Consider the following 20,543-nt stretch of genomic DNA (forward strand, 5'->3'; position numbering starts at 1 on the left):
GAGAGAGAGAGAGAGAGAGAGAGAGAGAGAGAGAGAGGGGGGGGGAGAGAGGGAGAGAGAGAGAGAGAGAGAGAGAGAGGGAGAGAGAGAGAGAGAGAGAGGGAGAGAGAGACAGAGACAGAGAGAGTGAGAGAGATGTTAAGGTTGAGGTTGAAAAAGCTATGTTGATTCAATATTTAATTACAGATACCATTTCAACATTTGAAAAACTGTCGTTGAATCAATTTAGTATAGCTTCCCCCTCCCCTCCTCCCCCTCCCCTCCCCTTCGAGAGGGTAGTCCTAAGCAACTCGCGAGACCTAGAAGATCTCACAGGACTTGAGGTATTCAAACGGAACTTGGCGTTGGCGCGATGCCGCGATGGTGTCTTCACTACTGGCTTGACAAATAGTCTGAGCCAAACTCCTTGGTAAGTCATTGACAATATAATGTATTATGCCATTCACATACCATAATCTTGCTGTCATCGTTTGACTACATGCTACTTTGTGAATTATTACCGTGGTGGCAACTAGTACAGTGCAGAACGAAGCTTGTTATCATTGTTAGCATTATTAGCTAGCATGCTAGATACTAGTTAACTGGTAAGTGAGTTCTTATGGGAATAGTATGATCCCGTTCAGATACCATCACCGGGCTGTTATCGTTTGACTAAATGTTATCTCTGTGCCGTGGCAAATAGTTTGGAGCTTGTTTTAGCAAATAGTATTGCATATTATTACAGTAGCTAGCATGCTACTAACGTTAGCTAGCTAGCATGCTACTAGCGTTAGCTAGCTAGCATGCTAGCTAACGTTAGTCTGCCATTTTGTTTCGTGATTAAAATGTACGTTTTTAATAGTTACATAAGCATTGTTGTAACTAGTGACCTGTTCCACCCCAGGTGAAAATCTGCATAAAATGTATACCTAGGTAAATGGAATATTGCTCCACTTCTACAAGGGCTATTTGCATATTCTTGGTATCTAGGAACATCTATGGACCTCAATGAATGTATTCTCAGTGTCAGAAATATTGTGTCTATTACTAGGCTTGCTTAAATTGTGATGAAACAAAGGAAAATATGAATTATGATTTTTCTTTTCATCTTTGACAGTGAATAAAACCATGATAATAATGACCAAACTTAAAAAACTGCCACTGAGCTCATTCAGTACCCTATTGAGATCATGTGTACAAAAGATCTAAGGAAATTGATAAAGGGAAGATGATCAAACTGAAGGTTCTGTATATACAGTACTGAATTCTCCCATCCGGACCAATGCAATTTGAAATATTATTATAGAATATAGAATATATGCTTATACATTACCTTATTATAGCCAATTCGCACATTTATATATATATACATATAGTATATTTCAAATGGCCGAGTTCAATTTGGATATAGTATCACCAGGCGTGCATAATAACAGATACTGATATTTACTGTAATCGACTGTACTATTTTATTTCCCCCACAGTGTAACCATTTTGAAACTAATTTCAGATCTAATTCTTCCTACATGGTAACAATAGTGTGGAGAAACTGACTGCGTTTCAATATTTGTCAAAAACGTTACCTTTTGTAGCTTATTATCGCGAATCATAACAATTCATTCAAGTGAAACGGAACTGAGTCCAGCTAATGGTGAATAGTTATTTTATTAATCAATTATTGTGTCTTTATTCACTCTAGTTGTGTAATTGACCAGTTTATATTCTGTATAAGTTCATATTCTGTATATGTTAATAATGACGCTTTCTGTGTTGTGTTTATGACTACTCCTTAGGTCCTTGAGCTGCTGTCTGTCGACCGGACCACATCTGTCCACTGTCCATCTACCTGCAGTCTGGTCACAACGATACAGTCCTACTCTCAGCATACAAGATCGATGGTCTGCTGCTGCTGCTGCTGACTCCCAAGCGATTCATTCAAGTTTCCATAGCACAATGGCAGCTGCCTCCCCACAACCCATGATCCTTCGTGTTGTTGAGACAGACCGGGCTAGAAAATTAAAACTCAGTTCACGACCCGCCTCTGTTGATGCACTGATCAAGATTATAAAAGAACAGTTGGAAATAGACCTTGACTTCAGTTTGCTGTATGAAGATCCAGACTTTGATGGGAAACTTACTTCCCTTGATGACATTACGGAATTGCCACAAAAAGCTGTTGTGCACATTTCACTTTCGCTCGACTCCAGCTCTCGCATCTACTGATATACTTTCAGATATGTCATCTCCAGAACGTCTAAGCAGATGGCCTCCAGGTCCTTTTCCAGTTCCTACATTTGCATTCGATGTTGAGCTGAAACTTAGAGACGGAAACAACGAATTTGAGAAGAACAAGAGACACCTTAAGTTGACAAGAGACCTAAAGCACGACATCTTAGAAAAGCTTGCATCTACAATGTATGCTTTCAAGGCTTATCCAAGTGATAAAGAGATAGCAGTGGCTTCTGCGGCTCTTGTCGCCAAACATCCCTGCTTGAAGGAAGCAGGATCTGAGACCGGCTGCAATGGATGGAAGAACAGCATCAAATTCAAGATGGGCAATTTCAGGAACAAGCTGAGACGGGCAGGATGTGAGGAGGTCACTGTAAATGCTGGAAAAAGAGGTAGAAGCAATCCTGATGGCGAACCTTCACATTCCAACATTAAAAGACCCAAGCGAGCAGAAGTAAACTTCCTACCCAACTATCCCCAAGGAGAGGATTCCTTGAGGCTTGAGCAGTTGAGGCAGACAATTGCTGAAGAAGTCAAGAAGACTGAGAAGAACCTGCCCCTCATTAGAAAGCTGATGCAGACCACATTTGCCCTGCGCCGACAGACCATAGTGAAGTCCAGCCCACCAGTGAAAGAGCTCATGGACCTCTGGCCTGCTCTCAAAATGGAGTCTGAGGTAATATAGATCAGCTCTCTTTCCTGTGTTAACATTTGGCACATTCTGTGTGTTTTAAAGTGAAACTTGTGATTCTTAAGCCTGGTTTATATACTCTAGCGGCGCATCTGCGTGTGTGTTCTGTGCGCCCCCGCGAGCTAGTCATCAGCGACCGATTCCGCAAAGCATGTAATGACATGGTTGACCAGAAATCCCGCCGTCATGCTCTGAAGCCCAAACCAAACAAAGTAAGAGATCCACCAAGTTGAAGTGACTAATTGATGTTGATATACTATATTGTCCTGCTGTTTTTAAATATAGGTGTATGCAGAGTTCCAGCTGATTGCCAACCAGAACCTGCCCAACACATTCTACGCTGAGCTTGACCGCCATCTTCCTCGACTGATGACGTTATTCAGACAGAAGGCGTCCAAAACTGGGAACACGGCAGATGCTTTGGCTCACATTTAAAAAAATCCACGATGAACAGGTGAATAGATTATTATACATGACATGTCATAGGTCGAACCTCTGTAACATTGAACAGGTTCAATGATTCAAATGAGCTTTTGAATTTTACAATTAGTCCACCATTGTGTTTGCCATTTTTCTGATTGCATTAAAGATGTGAACATGTTATTTGTGGACATATCTGATTGGACTGTTTAAAATCCGCTTTGTTCAGTAAACATTTCCATATAATACAATTCTTTTTTTCTTCTTAATCTTACATCTTAATAGGAAATCCATGATGTTCACACCAGGCGTACCACTGTTCTCCATGCCCTGCCTGTGTATCTGCATGAGGAAGTCTCTGGATTTTTCAAAACCTGCACAGTGAGTCCGAGTGAAAATAATTTACAGTACAACTGTATATTAAGTGAACAGTTAATCAAAATGCTAAGTATCAGTCTTCCTTCCTTCCAGGTCTCCCTTGTGAAAGAGATATTTGATCTCGACGGGACTAACCTGGTTAAATAAAAATAACCTTCTCACCAAAAAAATAGTTCTAACTAAAATATAAACAACTTACAAACACAACTCCATATACCGTAATTCCTCTAATAGTAACCCCGGCTTGTATTTGTTTCAACTGTAGCGGGTACCAGGCTTGTATTAGGAGGAGGCATGTATAAGAGAGAGGCCTATATTTCTATATTCTATATTCATAATGAATAAAGCAACATTTTGTGTCAGTTTGAACCCAGTAAAATGTACTGGGTTCATTTATTGAAACCAAGTACTGTATGAAATAGTAAACAGTGCAATTACAGGTGGTCACTGGTCATTTCAACGTTTTCAAAGTGAAATCAAGTAACTAGCTCAGTATGCAGCTCAGTATATTAGTAGCCCGGCTTGTATTAGGAGGCCGGCTTATAATTGCTTAGCTCAAGAGCGCACCCGGCCATTAATAGAGACCCGGCTTGTATTTGAATACCGGTTACTATTAGAGGAATTACGGTACTTAGCTTTGTGCTGCACTTTGTAGAAACCATGGATTTATTTGTGATTATTATGTCTCTTTCATTCCTTCAGGACACGCCTGATGAGCCAGAGCTTCAGGGTGTTGCAGTGGCCCTCCTTACTGTCATCAGTGACCATGACACAAGTCCAGTTCACTACCAGCCTGTGACAATCTCTGATTGGTGATTCCTTCCTGGTAATGTTTGGACTAATCTATGCACTACACCTCAGCTACCCCAAGGGACTTACCAACACTTTTGAATTCATTCAGAAGATTTTACTAGGTCTAGAAGCTGGTAAACTGTTGCCCAGGTTGCAGACTCTCAAGAATGACTTGATGATGCAATAATTTTTTTTTCTTCTGATTTTTCAATGGATTTTCTCCCCGTCCCAATTAGTCGTTGTGCCAATTCCCCCCCCCCCCTCCCCTACCTGGTGCTGTATGCATGTTCTCCTACGAGTCGGTATAAGGGCGTCCCGAGTCGATCGCACGCTTCCCCCGAGACATGCGCCGACAGCCAGTGACGTCTTTTCACTTGGCAGCGAGGGCTCTCATTGGTGAAGTGTAACGCGTGGGAGGGCACGCTATCTCCACCAAGTCCTGCCCCGCTTAGCAAGCGCCGAGACCTGACCTGTAGGCGTCGCTGTCCACAACGCCAGATTCCCACCCGCCAGCTTCCCCACCCCCTAATACTGCCGAATTGTATTAGTGTGAACGGCCAGCCAAGCTGGTGACAACGCAGGGAGTTGGATTCGAACACGCGAATCCAGTGTCTCCAGCGTTGGTGACGAACGCAATCTCCGCTACGTCACCTGACCGCTCTTGCATTAAACTTTTGAAGGTATTATTTTGACATGACAAGGAAATTAATACCTCACCCCACATCCTTCTTTCAGATGAGTTTCTATTCCTTACTGTAATCAGTGATCATGACACAAGTCCAGTTCACTACCAGCCTGTGACAATCTCTATTGTCATTGAAAGTCATATCATGATCAGCTTCCCCAGATTTGGTGATTACTTCCTGTAATGTTTGGACTAATCTATGCACTACCCCAAAGCACTTACCAACACCTCAAAAGTGTGTCTATAGAAACTCATCTGAAATGTCTTGTCATGTCAAAATAATACCTTCAAAAGTTGCTGTACTACTTTGCAGATGTTCAGCCAATAGGTCCAAACTACTCAATGTACCTTGTTCTTTATTTTTTATGTAATATGTTTACATTTGAGAGTTTTACAGTTCGAATTTTCTTAACCGTCTATAGCTGGCATTATTGTAATTTCATCCAAGTAAGTTTTATAGTTGAAAGAGTTTATCAGAATCTCAAAGGCAACATCCAAGTCCCAAACGTTTGTTTCTCGAGGAACATAGGAGGCAATGGGCATAAATGCCACTCTGCTCTGACTGCTTCCATTGCTTGTAGGCAGTGGTAGAGTTAGTGTTCTCAGTACAGAGTACAAGGCGATATACCAGGAGCCATAAACGCAACACAGAAGCGTTATTATTAACATATACAGAATATGAACTTATACAGAATATGAACTGGTCAATTACACAACTAGAGTGAATAAAGACACAATAATTGATTAATAAAATAACTATTCACCATTAGCTGGACTCAGTTCCGTTTCACTTGAATGAATCGCTTGGGAGTCAGCAGCAGCAGACCATCGATCTTGTATGCTGAGAGTGGGACTGTATCCTTGAGACCTTGTAGGCAGTAGTATACTGCCCTGTCAAGGGCTAACCGCAGTAACTTGAAAAAAGTAAAAATTTAGTTATGAGTGAAATTGACCTTGTCAATAAATGTTTTATCTTGTGACCAAGTTTCAGATGTTAATGTCGCTCAGTTTTGGAGATATGGGGTTTTAAAAACTGCAGTAACTACAAAATCACACTCAAAACCCAGGCAGACCGCAGTAACTTCCAAACAGTGAAAAATGGCTTTAAAGTGTTTTGACTTGCCATCCAAAATGTGTTATAGGTAAATAGATGATAGTACCCAGATTTAACATGTATTAATGAAGTAATCTTTAGGCATACAAAAATATGACATAATTATTTTAATTAACCCCAAAAAAGCAGATATTGCACTCTGCTGCACGATTTCCTTAAATAATTATACAGGTAATGTACAGGCAAAGTGCAGTAACTTCAAATACAATGTTGTTTTCCCTCCAGCTTTCATAACTTAACCTAGCCATTTTGAAAATGAAATTTAATACCTGAATATATTGGAATGATGATGATCCAAATAAAATGGCTAGGTGAAGTTATGAAAGCTGGAGGGAAAACAACATTGCATTTGAAGTTACTGCACTTTGCCTGTACATTACCTGTATAATTATTTAAGGAAATCGTGCAGCAGAGTGCAGTATCTGCTTTTTTGGGGTTAATTAAAATAACTACGTCATATTTTTGTATGCCTAAAGATTACTTCATTAATACATGTTAAATCTGGGTACTATCATATATCTACCTCTAACACATTTTGGATGGCAAGTCAAAAAACTTTAAAGCCATTTTTCTCAGTTTCACTGTTTGGAAGTTACTGCGGTCTGCCTTGACAGGGCAGTATAGTTAGTGTACTGTATAGTGTTCTTAGTACAGAGTACTGTAGTGTTCTAGTTATCATTCTGCAAACATAGCCTGCTCTAAATGACGGATGGTGCCTCTGACATTCTGACTAACTCTTTCAATGAAAACACCATCTTGTTCCATGATACATCATGGAGCAAATACATACAGCTGCATTTCCATATGTAGGTATGTGCACTATTAACAGTATTGCCAGCTGTATAGCATGTAATGTGGATTGGTATTTTGGTTCCACATTGGCAGGACCCAATATACAGCACAACGTTTGTGAATTTTACATGTGCCAAGCGGATTGACAATTTTCAGATAATCTATACATTTTATTCTGTACTGTACATAGATACACTGTGTTATCCCAACGGTCACAATAGTTGCCGTCAACATGTTTGCTCATTCTATGACCACACTATACAAATTTGAGTAATTCAGCCAGGATGTAAACGGCTCTGGTCATGTGCACTGCACATATTGAGACCCTTTATTATTTCAATATTTGCTGGAAATACATTGATACATCATCCAGTAACATTTTCAGAGCCTTATAACAAACATTATTACACTATTGTGACCAGAGGGATTAAATGTGTAATATACATTACATTGTATGTACATGTTATAACATGCATGTATTTATTTTCTATATATATTTTCTATATATATATATTTTCAATTTTAACATTGCCATAATGTTGGAGAGGGCAACACAATGTTTTTGTAAGATAAATAGTTTCGATGAAGAACAAAACCTCCTAAATGCATACAAAAAAAGGGGAAAACTTCATATCTGCACTTTGCAAGGCACTAATACCTGGTCGGTATTGTTAACATATATAGTCCAAAAACAGTGTACGGTGTTTACAGTGTTATTGTACATTGCTAACATACAGATTATATATGTATACTCTTTTATACTCTTTGAATAGAAAAAAATAAAAGAGTTGTTTGAAGTTGATATAATGTGCTTGTGTAGTTATTTTTCTGTTAACTTTTTCACATGGATTTTAAAACTGAACCTTAAGTTATAGTAACTGCAAATATTTGAGTTGATTAACTTAAAAATTTGAGTTGATTAACTTAAAAGAAATGAGGCATGGGATGGCCTCAATGTCGTTGAGTTCTGTTAACTTAATCACATGGATTTAAGGTTGAACCTTAAGTCACAGTAACTGAACATATTTGAGTTGCCTCCACTTGAGAACCTTAAGTCACAGTAACTGAACATATTTGAACTGCCTTAACTGAGAACTGTAAGTCACAGTAACTGAACATATTTGAGTTGACACCACTTGAGAACCTTAAGTCACAGTAACTGAACATATTTGAACTGCCTTAACTGAGAACTGTAAGTCACAGTAACTGAACATATTTGAGTTGACACCACTTTAGAACCTTAAGTCACAGTAACTGAACATATTTGAACTGCCTTAACTGAGAACTGTAAGTCACAGTAACTGAACATATTTGAGTTGACACCACTTGAGAACCTTAAGTCACAGTAACTGAACATATTTGAACTGCCTTAACTGAGAACTGTAAGTCACAGTAACTGAACATATTTGAGTTGACACCACTTGAGAACCTTAAGTCACAGTAACTGAATATATTTGCATTGCCTTAACTGAGAACTGTAAGTCACAGTAACTGAACATATTTGAGTTGACACCACTTGAGAACCTTAAGTCACAGTAACTGAACATATTTGAACTGCCTTAACTGAGAACTGTAAGTCACAGAAACTGAACATATTTGAGTTGACACCACTTGAGAACCTTAAGTCACAGTAACTGAATATATTTGAATTGCCTTAACTGAGAACTGTAAGTCACAGTAACTGAACATATTTGAGTTGACACCACTTGAGAACCTTAAGTCACAGTAACTGAATATATTTGAATTGCCTTAACTGAGAACTGTAAGTCACAGTAACTGAACATATTTGAGTTGACACCACTTGAGAACCTTAAGTCACAGTAACTGAATATATTTGAATTGCCTTAACTGAGAACTGTAAGTCACAGTAACTGAACATATTTGAGTTGACTCCACTTGAGAACTGTAAGTCAGAGTAACTGACCATATTTGATTTGACTTAACTGAGAACCTTAAGTCACAGTAACAGACCATATTTGAGTTGCCTTAACTGAGAATTGTAAGTCTTAGCCAACTGAAAACATTTGAGTTTATCAACTTAAAAAAATTGAGGCATGGTATGGCCTCAATTTTTTTAAGTTCTGGAAACTTATTCGGGTTTACAGTGTACCCTTCCTGTCCTCTCTCTCCTCCATCTATCTACCCTTCCTGTCCTCTCTCTCATCCCTCTATCTACCCTTCCTGTCCTCTCTCTCATCCCTCTATCTACCCTTCCTGTCCTCTCTCTCCTCCATCTATCTACCCTTCCTGTCCTCTCTCTCCTCCATCTATCTACACTTCCTGTCCTCTCTCTCCTCCATCTATCTACCCTTCCTGTCCTCTCTCTCATCCCTCTATCTACCCTTCCTGTCCTCTCTCTCATCCCTCTATCTACCCTTCCTGTCCTCTCTCTCCTCCATCTATCTACCCTTCCTGTCCTCTCTCTCCTCCCTCTATCTACCCTTCCTGTCCTCTCTCTCCTCCCTCTATCTACACTTCCTGTCCTCTCTCTCATCCCTCTATCTACCCTTCCTGTCCTCTCTCTCATCCCTCTATCTACCCTTCCTGTCCTCTCTCTCATCCCTCTATCTACCCTTCCTGTCCTCTCTCTCATCCCTCTATCTACCCTTCCTGTCCTCTCTCTCATCACTCTCTATCTACCCTTCCTGTCCTCTCTCTCATCCCTCTATCTACCCTTCCTGTCCTCTCTCTCCTCCATCTATCTACCCTTCCTGTCCTCTCTCTCATCCCTCTATCTACCCTTCCTGTCCTCTCTCTCATCCCTCTATCTACCCTTCCTGTCCTCTCTCTCATCCATCTATCTACCCTTCCTGTCCTCTCTCTCATCCCTCTATCTACCCTTCCTGTCCTCTCTCTCATCCCTATATCTACCCTTCCTGTTCTCTCTCTCCTCCCTCTATCTACCCTTCCTGTCCTCTCTCTCATCCCTCTATCTACCCTTCCTGTCCTCTCTCTCATCCCTCTATCTACCCTTCCTGTCCTCTCTCTCCTCCATCTATCTACCCTTCCTGTCCTCTCTCTCCTCCATCTATTTACCCTTCCTGTCCTCTCTCTCATCCCTCTATCTACCCTTCCTGTCCTCTCTCTCATCCCTCTATCTACCCTTCCTGTCCTCTCTCTCATCCCTCTATCTACACTTCCTGTCCTCTCTCTCATCCCTATATCTACCCTTCCTGTCCTCTCTCTCATCCCTCTATCTACACTTCCTGTCCTCTCTCTCATCCCTCTATCTACCCTTCCTGTCCTCTCTCTCATCCCTCTATCTACCCTTCCTGTCCTCTCTCTCATCCCTCTATCTACCCTTCCTGTCCTCTCTCTCCTCCATTTATCTACCCTTCCTGTCCTCTCTCTCCTCCCTCTATCTACCCTTCCTGTCCTCTCTCTCATCCCTCTATCTACCCTTCCTGTCCTCTCTCTCCTCCATTTATCTACCCTTCCTGTCCTCTCTCTCATCCCTCTATCTACCCTTCCTGTCCTCTCTCTCCTTCCTGTCCTCTCTCTCCTCCCTCTATCTACCCTTCCTGTCCTCTCTCTCATCCCTCTATCTACCCTTCCTGTCCTCTCTCTCCTCCATCTATCTACCCTTCCTGTCCTCTCTCTCATCCCTCTATCTACCCTTCCTGTCCTCTCTCTCCTCCCTCTCTCTACCCTTCCTGTCCTCTCTCTCATCCCTCTATCTACCCTTCCTGTCCTCTCTCTCATCCCTCTATCTACCCTTCCTGTCCTCTCTCTCCTCCATCTATCTACCCTTCCTGTCCTCTCTCTCATCCCTCTATCTACCCTTCCTGTCCTCTCTCTCCTCCATCTATCTACCCTTCCTGTCCTCTCTCTCCTCCATCTATCTACCCTTCCTGTCCTCTCTCTCCTCCCTCTATCTACCCTTCCTGTCCTCTCTCTCCTCCATCTATCTACCCTTCCTGTCCTCTCTCTCATCCCTCTATCTACCCTTCCTGTCCTCTCTCTCCTCCATCTATCTACCCTTCCTGTCCTCTCTCTCCTCCCTCTATCTACCCTTCCTGTCCTCTCTCTCATTCCTCTATCTACCCTTCCTGTCCTCTCTCTCATCCCTCTATCTACACTTCCTGTCCTCTCTCTCCTCCATCTATCTACCCTTCCTGTCCTCTCTCTCCTCCCTCTATCTACCCTTCCTGTCCTCTCTCTCATCCCTCTATCTACCCTTCCTGTCCTCTCTCTCATCCCTCTATCTACACTTCCTGTCCTCTCTCTCCTCCCTCTATCTACACTTCCTGTCCTCTCTCTCCTCCCTCTATCTACCCTTCCTGTCCTCTCTCTCCTCCCTCTATCTACCCTTCCTGTCCTCTCTCTCCTCCCTCTATCTACCCTTCCTGTCCTCTCTCTCCTCCCTCTATCTACCCTTCCTGTCCTCTCTCTCATCCCTCTATCTACCCTTCCTGTCCTCTCTCTCCTCCCTCTATCTACCCTTCCTGTCCTCTCTCTCCTCCCTCTATCTACCCTTCCTGTCCTCTCTCTCCTCCCTCTATCTACCCTTCCTGTCCTCTCTCTCCTCCATCTATCTACCCTTCCTGTCCTCTCTCTCCTCCATCTAGCTACCCTTCCTGTCCTCTCTCTCCTCCATCTATCTACACTTCCTGTCCTCTCTCTCATCCCTCTATCTACCCTTCCTGTCCTCTCTCTCATCCCTCTATCTACCCTTCCTGTCCTCTCTCTCATCCCTCTATCTACCCTTCCTGTCCTCTCTCTCATCCCTCTATCTACCCTTCCTGTCCTCTCTCTCCTCCATCTATCCTTCCTGTCCTCTCTCTCATCCCTCTATCTACCCTTCCTGTCCTCTCTCTCATCCCTCTATCTACCCTTCCTGTCCTCTCTCTCCTCCATCTATCTACCCTTCCTGTCCTCTCTCTCCTCCATCTATCTACCCTTCCTGTCCTCTCTCTCATCCCTCTATCTACCCTTCCTGTCCTCTCTCTCCTCCATCTATCTACCCTTCCTGTCCTCTCTCTCCTCCATCTATCTACCCTTCCTGTCCTCTCTCTCATCCCTCTATCTACCCTTCCTGTCCTCTCTCTCCTCCCTCTATCTACCCTTCCTGTCCTCTCTCTCCTCCATCTATCTACCCTTCCTGTCCTCTCTCTCATCCCTCTATCTACCCTTCCTGTCCTCTCTCTCCTCCATCTAGCTACCCTTCCTGTCCTCTCTCTCATCCCTCTATCTACCCTTCCTGTCCTCTCTCTCCTACTAATACCTGGTCGGTATTGTTAACATATATAGTCCAAAAACAGTGTACGGTGTTTACAGTGTTATTGTACATTGCTAACATACAGATTATATATGTATACTCTTTTATACTCTTTGAATAGAAAAAAATAAAAGAGTTGTTTGAAGTTGATATAATGTGCTTGTGTAGTTATTTTTCTGTTAACTTTTTCACATGGATTTTAAAACTGAACCTTAAGTTATAGTAACTGCAAATATTTGAGTTGATTAACTTAAAAATTTGAGTTGATTAACTTAAAAGAAATGAGGCATGGGATGGCCTCAATGTCGTTGAGTTCTGTTAACTTAATCACATGGATTTAAGGTTGAACCTTAAGTCACAGTAACTGAACATATTTGAGTTGCCTCCACTTGAGAACCTTAAGTCACAGTAACTGAACATATTTGAACTGCCTTAACTGAGAACTGTAAGTCACAGTAACTGAACATATTTGAGTTGACACCACTTGAGAACCTTAAGTCACAGTAACTGAACATATTTGAACTGCCTTAACTGAGAACTGTAAGTCACAGTAACTGAACATATTTGAGTTGACACCACTTTAGAACCTTAAGTCACAGTAACTGAACATATTTGAACTGCCTTAACTGAGAACTGTAAGTCACAGTAACTGAACATATTTGAGTTGACACCACTTGAGAACCTTAAGTCACAGTAACTGAACATATTTGAACTGCCTTAACTGAGAACTGTAAGTCACAGTAACTGAACATATTTGAGTTGACACCACTTGAGAACCTTAAGTCACAGTAACTGAATATATTTGCATTGCCTTAACTGAGAACTGTAAGTCACAGTAACTGAACATATTTGAGTTGACACCACTTGAGAACCTTAAGTCACAGTAACTGAACATATTTGAACTGCCTTAACTGAGAACTGTAAGTCACAGAAACTGAACATATTTGAGTTGACACCACTTGAGAACCTTAAGTCACAGTAACTGAATATATTTGAATTGCCTTAACTGAGAACTGTAAGTCACAGTAACTGAACATATTTGAGTTGACACCACTTGAGAACCTTAAGTCACAGTAACTGAATATATTTGAATTGCCTTAACTGAGAACTGTAAGTCACAGTAACTGAACATATTTGAGTTGACACCACTTGAGAACCTTAAGTCACAGTAACTGAATATATTTGAATTGCCTTAACTGAGAACTGTAAGTCACAGTAACTGAACATATTTGAGTTGACTCCACTTGAGAACTGTAAGTCAGAGTAACTGACCATATTTGATTTGACTTAACTGAGAACCTTAAGTCACAGTAACAGACCATATTTGAGTTGCCTTAACTGAGAATTGTAAGTCTTAGCCAACTGAAAACATTTGAGTTTATCAACTTAAAAAAATTGAGGCATGGTATGGCCTCAATTTTTTTAAGTTCTGGAAACTTATTCGGGTTTACAGTGTACCCTTCCTGTCCTCTCTCTCCTCCATCTATCTACCCTTCCTGTCCTCTCTCTCATCCCTCTATCTACCCTTCCTGTCCTCTCTCTCATCCCTCTATCTACCCTTCCTGTCCTCTCTCTCCTCCATCTATCTACCCTTCCTGTCCTCTCTCTCCTCCATCTATCTACACTTCCTGTCCTCTCTCTCCTCCATCTATCTACCCTTCCTGTCCTCTCTCTCATCCCTCTATCTACCCTTCCTGTCCTCTCTCTCATCCCTCTATCTACCCTTCCTGTCCTCTCTCTCCTCCATCTATCTACCCTTCCTGTCCTCTCTCTCCTCCCTCTATCTACCCTTCCTGTCCTCTCTCTCCTCCCTCTATCTACACTTCCTGTCCTCTCTCTCATCCCTCTATCTACCCTTCCTGTCCTCTCTATCATCCCTCTATCTACCCTTCCTGTCCTCTCTCTCATCCCTCTATCTACCCTTCCTGTCCTCTCTCTCATCCCTCTATCTACCCTTCCTGTCCTCTCTCTCATCACTCTCTATCTACCCTTCCTGTCCTCTCTCTCATCCCTCTATCTACCCTTCCTGTCCTCTCTCTCCTCCATCTATCTACCCTTCCTGTCCTCTCTCTCATCCCTCTATCTACCCTTCCTGTCCTCTCTCTCATCCCTCTATCTACCCTTCCTGTCCTCTCTCTCATCCATCTATCTACCCTTCCTGTCCTCTCTCTCATCCCTCTATCTACCCTTCCTGTCCTCTCTCTCATCCCTCTATCTACCCTTCCTGTTCTCTCTCTCCTCCCTCTATCTACCCTTCCTGTCCTCTCTCTCATCCCTCTATCTACCCTTCCTGTCCTCTCTCTCATCCCTCTATCTACCCTTCCTGTCCTCTCTCTCCTCCATCTATCTACCCTTCCTGTCCTCTCTCTCCTCCATCTATTTACCCTTCCTGTCCTCTCTCTCATCCCTCTATCTACCCTTCCTGTCCTCTCTCTCATCCCTCTATCTACCCTTCCTGTCCTCTCTCTCATCCCTCTATCTACACTTCCTGTCCTCTCTCTCATCCCTATATCTACCCTTCCTGTCCTCTCTCTCATCCCTCTATCTACACTTCCTGTCCTCTCTCTCATCCCTCTATCTACCCTTCCTGTCCTCTCTCTCATCCCTCTATCTACCCTTCCTGTCCTCTCTCTCATCCCTCTATCTACCCTTCCTGTCCTCTCTCTCCTCCATTTATCTACCCTTCCTGTCCTCTCTCTCCTCCCTCTATCTACCCTTCCTGTCCTCTCTCTCATCCCTCTATCTACCCTTCCTGTCCTCTCTCTCCTCCATTTATCTACCCTTCCTGTCCTCTCTCTCATCCCTCTATCTACCCTTCCTGTCCTCTCTCTCCTTCCTGTCCTCTCTCTCCTCCCTCTATCTACCCTTCCTGTCCTCTCTCTCATCCCTCTATCTACCCTTCCTGTCCTCTCTCTCCTCCATCTATCTACCCTTCCTGTCCTCTCTCTCATCCCTCTATCTACCCTTCCTGTCCTCTCTCTCCTCCCTCTCTCTACCCTTCCTGTCCTCTCTCTCATCCCTCTATCTACCCTTCCTGTCCTCTCTCTCATCCCTCTATCTACCCTTCCTGTCCTCTCTCTCCTCCATCTATCTACCCTTCCTGTCCTCTCTCTCATCCCTCTATCTACCCTTCCTGTCCTCTCTCTCCTCCATCTATCTACCCTTCCTGTCCTCTCTCTCCTCCATCTATCTACCCTTCCTGTCCTCTCTCTCCTCCCTCTATCTACCCTTCCTGTCCTCTCTCTCCTCCATCTATCTACCCTTCCTGTCCTCTCTCTCATCCCTCTATCTACCCTTCCTGTCCTCTCTCTCCTCCATCTATCTACCCTTCCTGTCCTCTCTCTCCTCCCTCTATCTACCCTTCCTGTCCTCTCTCTCATCCCTCTATCTACCCTTCCTGTCCTCTCTCTCATCCCTCTATCTACACTTCCTGTCCTCTCTCTCCTCCATATATCTACCCTTCCTGTCCTCTCTCTCCTCCCTCTATCTACCCTTCCTGTCCTCTCTCTCATCCCTCTATCTACCCTTCCTGTCCTCTCTCTCATCCCTCTATCTACACTTCCTGTCCTCTCTCTCCTCCCTCTATCTACACTTCCTGTCCTCTCTCTCCTCCCTCTATCTACCCTTCCTGTCCTCTCTCTCCTCCCTCTATCTACCCTTCCTGTCCTCTCTCTCCTCCCTCTATCTACCCTTCCTGTCCTCTCTCTCCTCCCTCTATCTACCCTTCCTGTCCTCTCTCTCATCCCTCTATCTACCCTTCCTGTCCTCTCTCTCCTCCCTCTATCTACCCTTCCTGTCCTCTCTCTCCTCCCTCTATCTACCCTTCCTGTCCTCTCTCTCCTCCCTCTATCTACCCTTCCTGTCCTCTCTCTCCTCCATCTATCTACCCTTCCTGTCCTCTCTCTCCTCCATCTAGCTACCCTTCCTGTCCTCTCTCTCCTCCATCTATCTACACTTCCTGTCCTCTCTCTCATCCCTCTATCTACCCTTCCTGTCCTCTCTCTCATCCCTCTATCTACCCTTCCTGTCCTCTCTCTCATCCCTCTATCTACCCTTCCTGTCCTCTCTCTCATCCCTCTATCTACCCTTCCTGTCCTCTCTCTCATCCCTCTATCTACCCTTCCTGTCCTCTCTCTCCTCCATCTATCCTTCCTGTCCTCTCTCTCATCCCTCTATCTACCCTTCCTGTCCTCTCTCTCATCCCTCTATCTACCCTTCCTGTCCTCTCTCTCCTCCATCTATCTACCCTTCCTGTCCTCTCTCTCCTCCATCTATCTACCCTTCCTGTCCTCTCTCTCATCCCTCTATCTACCCTTCCTGTCCTCTCTCTCCTCCATCTATCTACCCTTCCTGTCCTCTCTCTCCTCCATCTATCTACCCTTCCTGTCCTCTCTCTCATCCCTCTATCTACCCTTCCTGTCCTCTCTATCCTCCCTCTATCTACCCTTCCTGTCCTCTCTCTCCTCCATCTATCTACCCTTCCTGTCCTCTCTCTCATCCCTCTATCTACCCTTCCTGTCCTCTCTCTCCTCCATCTAGCTACCCTTCCTGTCCTCTCTCTCATCCCTCTATCTACCCTTCCTGTCCTCTCTCTCCTCCATCTAGCTACCCTTCCTGTCCTCTCTCTCCTCCATCTATCTACCCTTCCTGTCCTCTCTCTCCTCCCTCTATCTACCCTTCCTGTCCTCTCTCTCCTCCCTCTATCTACCCTTCCTGTCCTCTCTCTCCTCCCTCTATCTACCCTTCCTGTCCTCTCTCTCCTCCCTCTATCTACCCTTCCTGTCCTCTCTCTCATCCCTCTATCTACCCTTCCTGTCCTCTCTCTCCTCCCTCTATCTACCCTTCCTGTCCTCTCTCTCCTCCCTCTATCTACCCTTCCTGTCCTCTCTCTCCTCCCTCTATCTACCCTTCCTGTCCTCTCTCTCCTCCATCTATCTACCCTTCCTGTCCTCTCTCTCCTCCATCTAGCTACCCTTCCTGTCCTCTCTCTCCTCCATCTATCTACACTTCCTGTCCTCTCTCTCATCCCTCTATCTACCCTTCCTGTCCTCTCTCTCATCCCTCTATCTACCCTTCCTGTCCTCTCTCTCATCCCTCTATCTACCCTTCCTGTCCTCTCTCTCATCCCTCTATCTACCCTTCCTGTCCTCTCTCTCATCCCTCTATCTACCCTTCCTGTCCTCTCTCTCCTCCATCTATCCTTCCTGTCCTCTCTCTCATCCCTCTATCTACCCTTCCTGTCCTCTCTCTCATCCCTCTATCTACCCTTCCTGTCCTCTCTCTCCTCCATCTATCTACCCTTCCTGTCCTCTCTCTCCTCCATCTATCTACCCTTCCTGTCCTCTCTCTCATCCCTCTATCTACCCTTCCTGTCCTCTCTCTCCTCCATCTATCTACCCTTCCTGTCCTCTCTCTCCTCCATCTATCTACCCTTCCTGTCCTCTCTCATCCTCTATCTACCCTTCCTGTCCTCTCTCTCCTCCCTCTATCTACCCTTCCTGTCCTCTCTCTCCTCCATCTATCTACCCTTCCTGTCCTCTCTCTCATCCCTCTATCTACCCTTCCTGTCCTCTCTCTCCTCCATCTAGCTACCCTTCCTGTCCTCTCTCTCATCCCTCTATCTACCCTTCCTGTCCTCTCTCTCCTCCATCTAGCTACCCTTCCTGTCCTCTCTCTCCTCCATCTATCTACCCTTCCTGTCCTCTCTCTCATCCTTCTATCTACCCTTCCTGTCCTCTCTCTCCTCCATCTATCTACCCTTCCTGTCCTCTCTCTCATCCTCTAGCTACCCTTCCTGTCCTCTCTCTCATCCCCCTATCTACCCTTCCTGTCCTCTCTCTCATCCCTCTATCTACCCTTCCTGTCCTCTCTCTCATCCCTCTATCTACACTTCCTGTCCTCTCTCTCCTCCATCTATCTACCCTTCCTGTCCTCTCTCTCCTCCCTCTATCTACCCTTCCTGTCCTCTCTCTCCTCCATCTAGCTACCCTTCCTGTCCTCTCTCTCCTCCATCTATCTACACTTCCTGTCCTCTCTCTCCTCCATCTATCTACCCTTCCTGTCCTCTCTGCTCCACCCCTCCATCCATCCCCATGTCTTTAATTTAGCCATAGGTAATTATGAGATGAACAGTAATCTAATTGTTTCACTACATCAGTCTTTATAACTGGCCTGCCCCAAGTCTGTGTGTGTGTGTGTGTGTGTGTGTGTGTGTGTGTGTGTGTGTGTGTGTGTGGTGTGTGTGTGTGTGTGTGTGTGTGTGTGTGTGTGTGGTGTGTGTGTGACTGTGTGTGTGTGTGTGTGTGTGTGTGTGTGTGTGTGTGTGTGTGTGTGTGTGTGTGTGTGTGTGTGTGTGTGTGTGTGTGTGTGTGTGTGTGTGTGTGTGTGTGTGTGAGAATTGGCTGAATTGTGGTGGTATATGTGACTGTGCATGTTAATGTGAGTTTGGAGAACGCATTGGTAAGTGTGTGTGTATATGTGTGTGTGTGTGTGTGTGTGTGTGTGTGTGTGTGTGTGTGTGTGTGTGTGTGTGTGTGTGTGTGTGTGCGTGTGCGCGCGTGTGTGTGTGTGTGTGTGTGTGTGTGTGTGTGTGTGTGTGTGTTTGATCTGTGATCTCTTGTGGCGCTTACTCATGACAGGAGATGGCATTGGTGTCTCCATGGAAACAATGCCAGGAGCCAACCAATGAGGAGGCTGACCGCTGGGAATGGATTTTGAAATGACCCCTGATCCACAAATATGGATGTCTCTCTCTCTCTCTCTCTCTCTCTCTCTCTCTCTCTCTCTCTCTCTCTCTCTCTCTCTCTCTCTCTCTCTCTCTCTCTCTCTGTGCGCATGCGTGTGGATGGTGGGAGCGTTTGGTGAGTGGAGTGGTGGGAGAGTCTGAGGAGGTACGCGTGAGTCTTTCTAAACTTTTCCTATCTTTATGTTGTTTCTCAAATTGTGAATTGGACTGGGGTTTATTTGGCTGGTTGTGTGTTGATGGTGGGCTGGTAGTGTTGTCAGTGTTCGCTTAGGCAGCTGTCTGCTGTCGCGGTGGCATGGACTTCACTAAGTTGACCAGGAAACATGGTTTCAAAGTCGCGCCGGCGTTTCCGTGTTCAGTAGAGGAATGCGGTCTTGTCGTTGCAGGAATAGTAGGCGCTTCGGCCGTTAAGTCTGCCACCAGGATGAATGGGTCTATTGTTTTCTTTTTGGATGATTTGAGTAAGGTTTATCAACTGATAACGGACGGTTTGATCATACGCTCACAACACATGCCATTAGGGTGACGGTGTCAAACGTTCCCCCGTTGGTGAGCGACGAGGTTATATTAAGGGAACTCGCCAGGTTTGGGAAAGTGGTAGCTCCATTAAAGAAAATGTCTTCGGGCTTTAAGGCACCTGAACTACAGCATGTGGTTTCTCACAGAAGGCAGACGTTCATTATAATGGACAAACGTGATGATGAGTTGGATCTTAATTTTAAAGTAATAGTAGACGGGTTCGAGTATGTTATTTTTGCGACGTCACAAAACATGCGCTGTTTTGCGTGTGGAAGGGAGGGGCATCAGGGGCAAGCGTGCCCTGGGGAGGGGCCGAGCAGGGGAGAAACGGAGGGGGAGAGTGCAATGAAGAGGGGAAGAGCAGCTTGGGGTATGAATCGAGGGGTTGAGGGGGGGGGGGGGGGGGACAAGGGAGGAGGGGTAGTGGGGAGAGTTCTGAGAAGGTTATCGTACCGGATAGAAGTGATAAGGAAATGGAAGGAGGAGGTACGGCTGAGATTGCAACACGGGGAAAGAATGGTGGAGTTGGAAAGGTGGGGGGGGGGGGGGGGGGGGGGGTGGTGGAAGGAGCTTGTCTCAGCCAAGACGTGTTAAATAGCCAGGTGAGGAGTGAACTTGTTGACATACAGGGGGCAGTTGGTGGGGATGAAGATAGGGGGGGGGGGGGGGGGGGTCGTGGTGGGAAGGATTGCAGAGGGACTTGTGGCCATGTTGTGATACAAGGGGAAGATGATGGGGATGAAGATGTGGGGGGGGGGGCCGTGGAGGGAAGGGTTACAGAGGGGGCAAGTGGAACTGTTGTAATGCAAAGAGAAGATGGTGGGGATGAAAATGTGGGGGGGGGGGTCGTGGCGGGAAGGGTTACAGATGTGGGGAGTGTACCTGGGGTAGCTGTAGATGTTGAGGGGGTCAGGGTGGAGGAAGTAGAGGATATTGACATGGGGGAGGGGGACGGCGGGGTGGGGGTTGCTAGGCAGAAGA

Source organism: Notolepis coatsorum (genome assembly GCF_963971535.1).
Source record: "Notolepis coatsorum genome assembly, chromosome: 11".
Taxonomy (NCBI): domain Eukaryota; kingdom Metazoa; phylum Chordata; class Actinopteri; order Aulopiformes; family Paralepididae; genus Notolepis; species Notolepis coatsorum.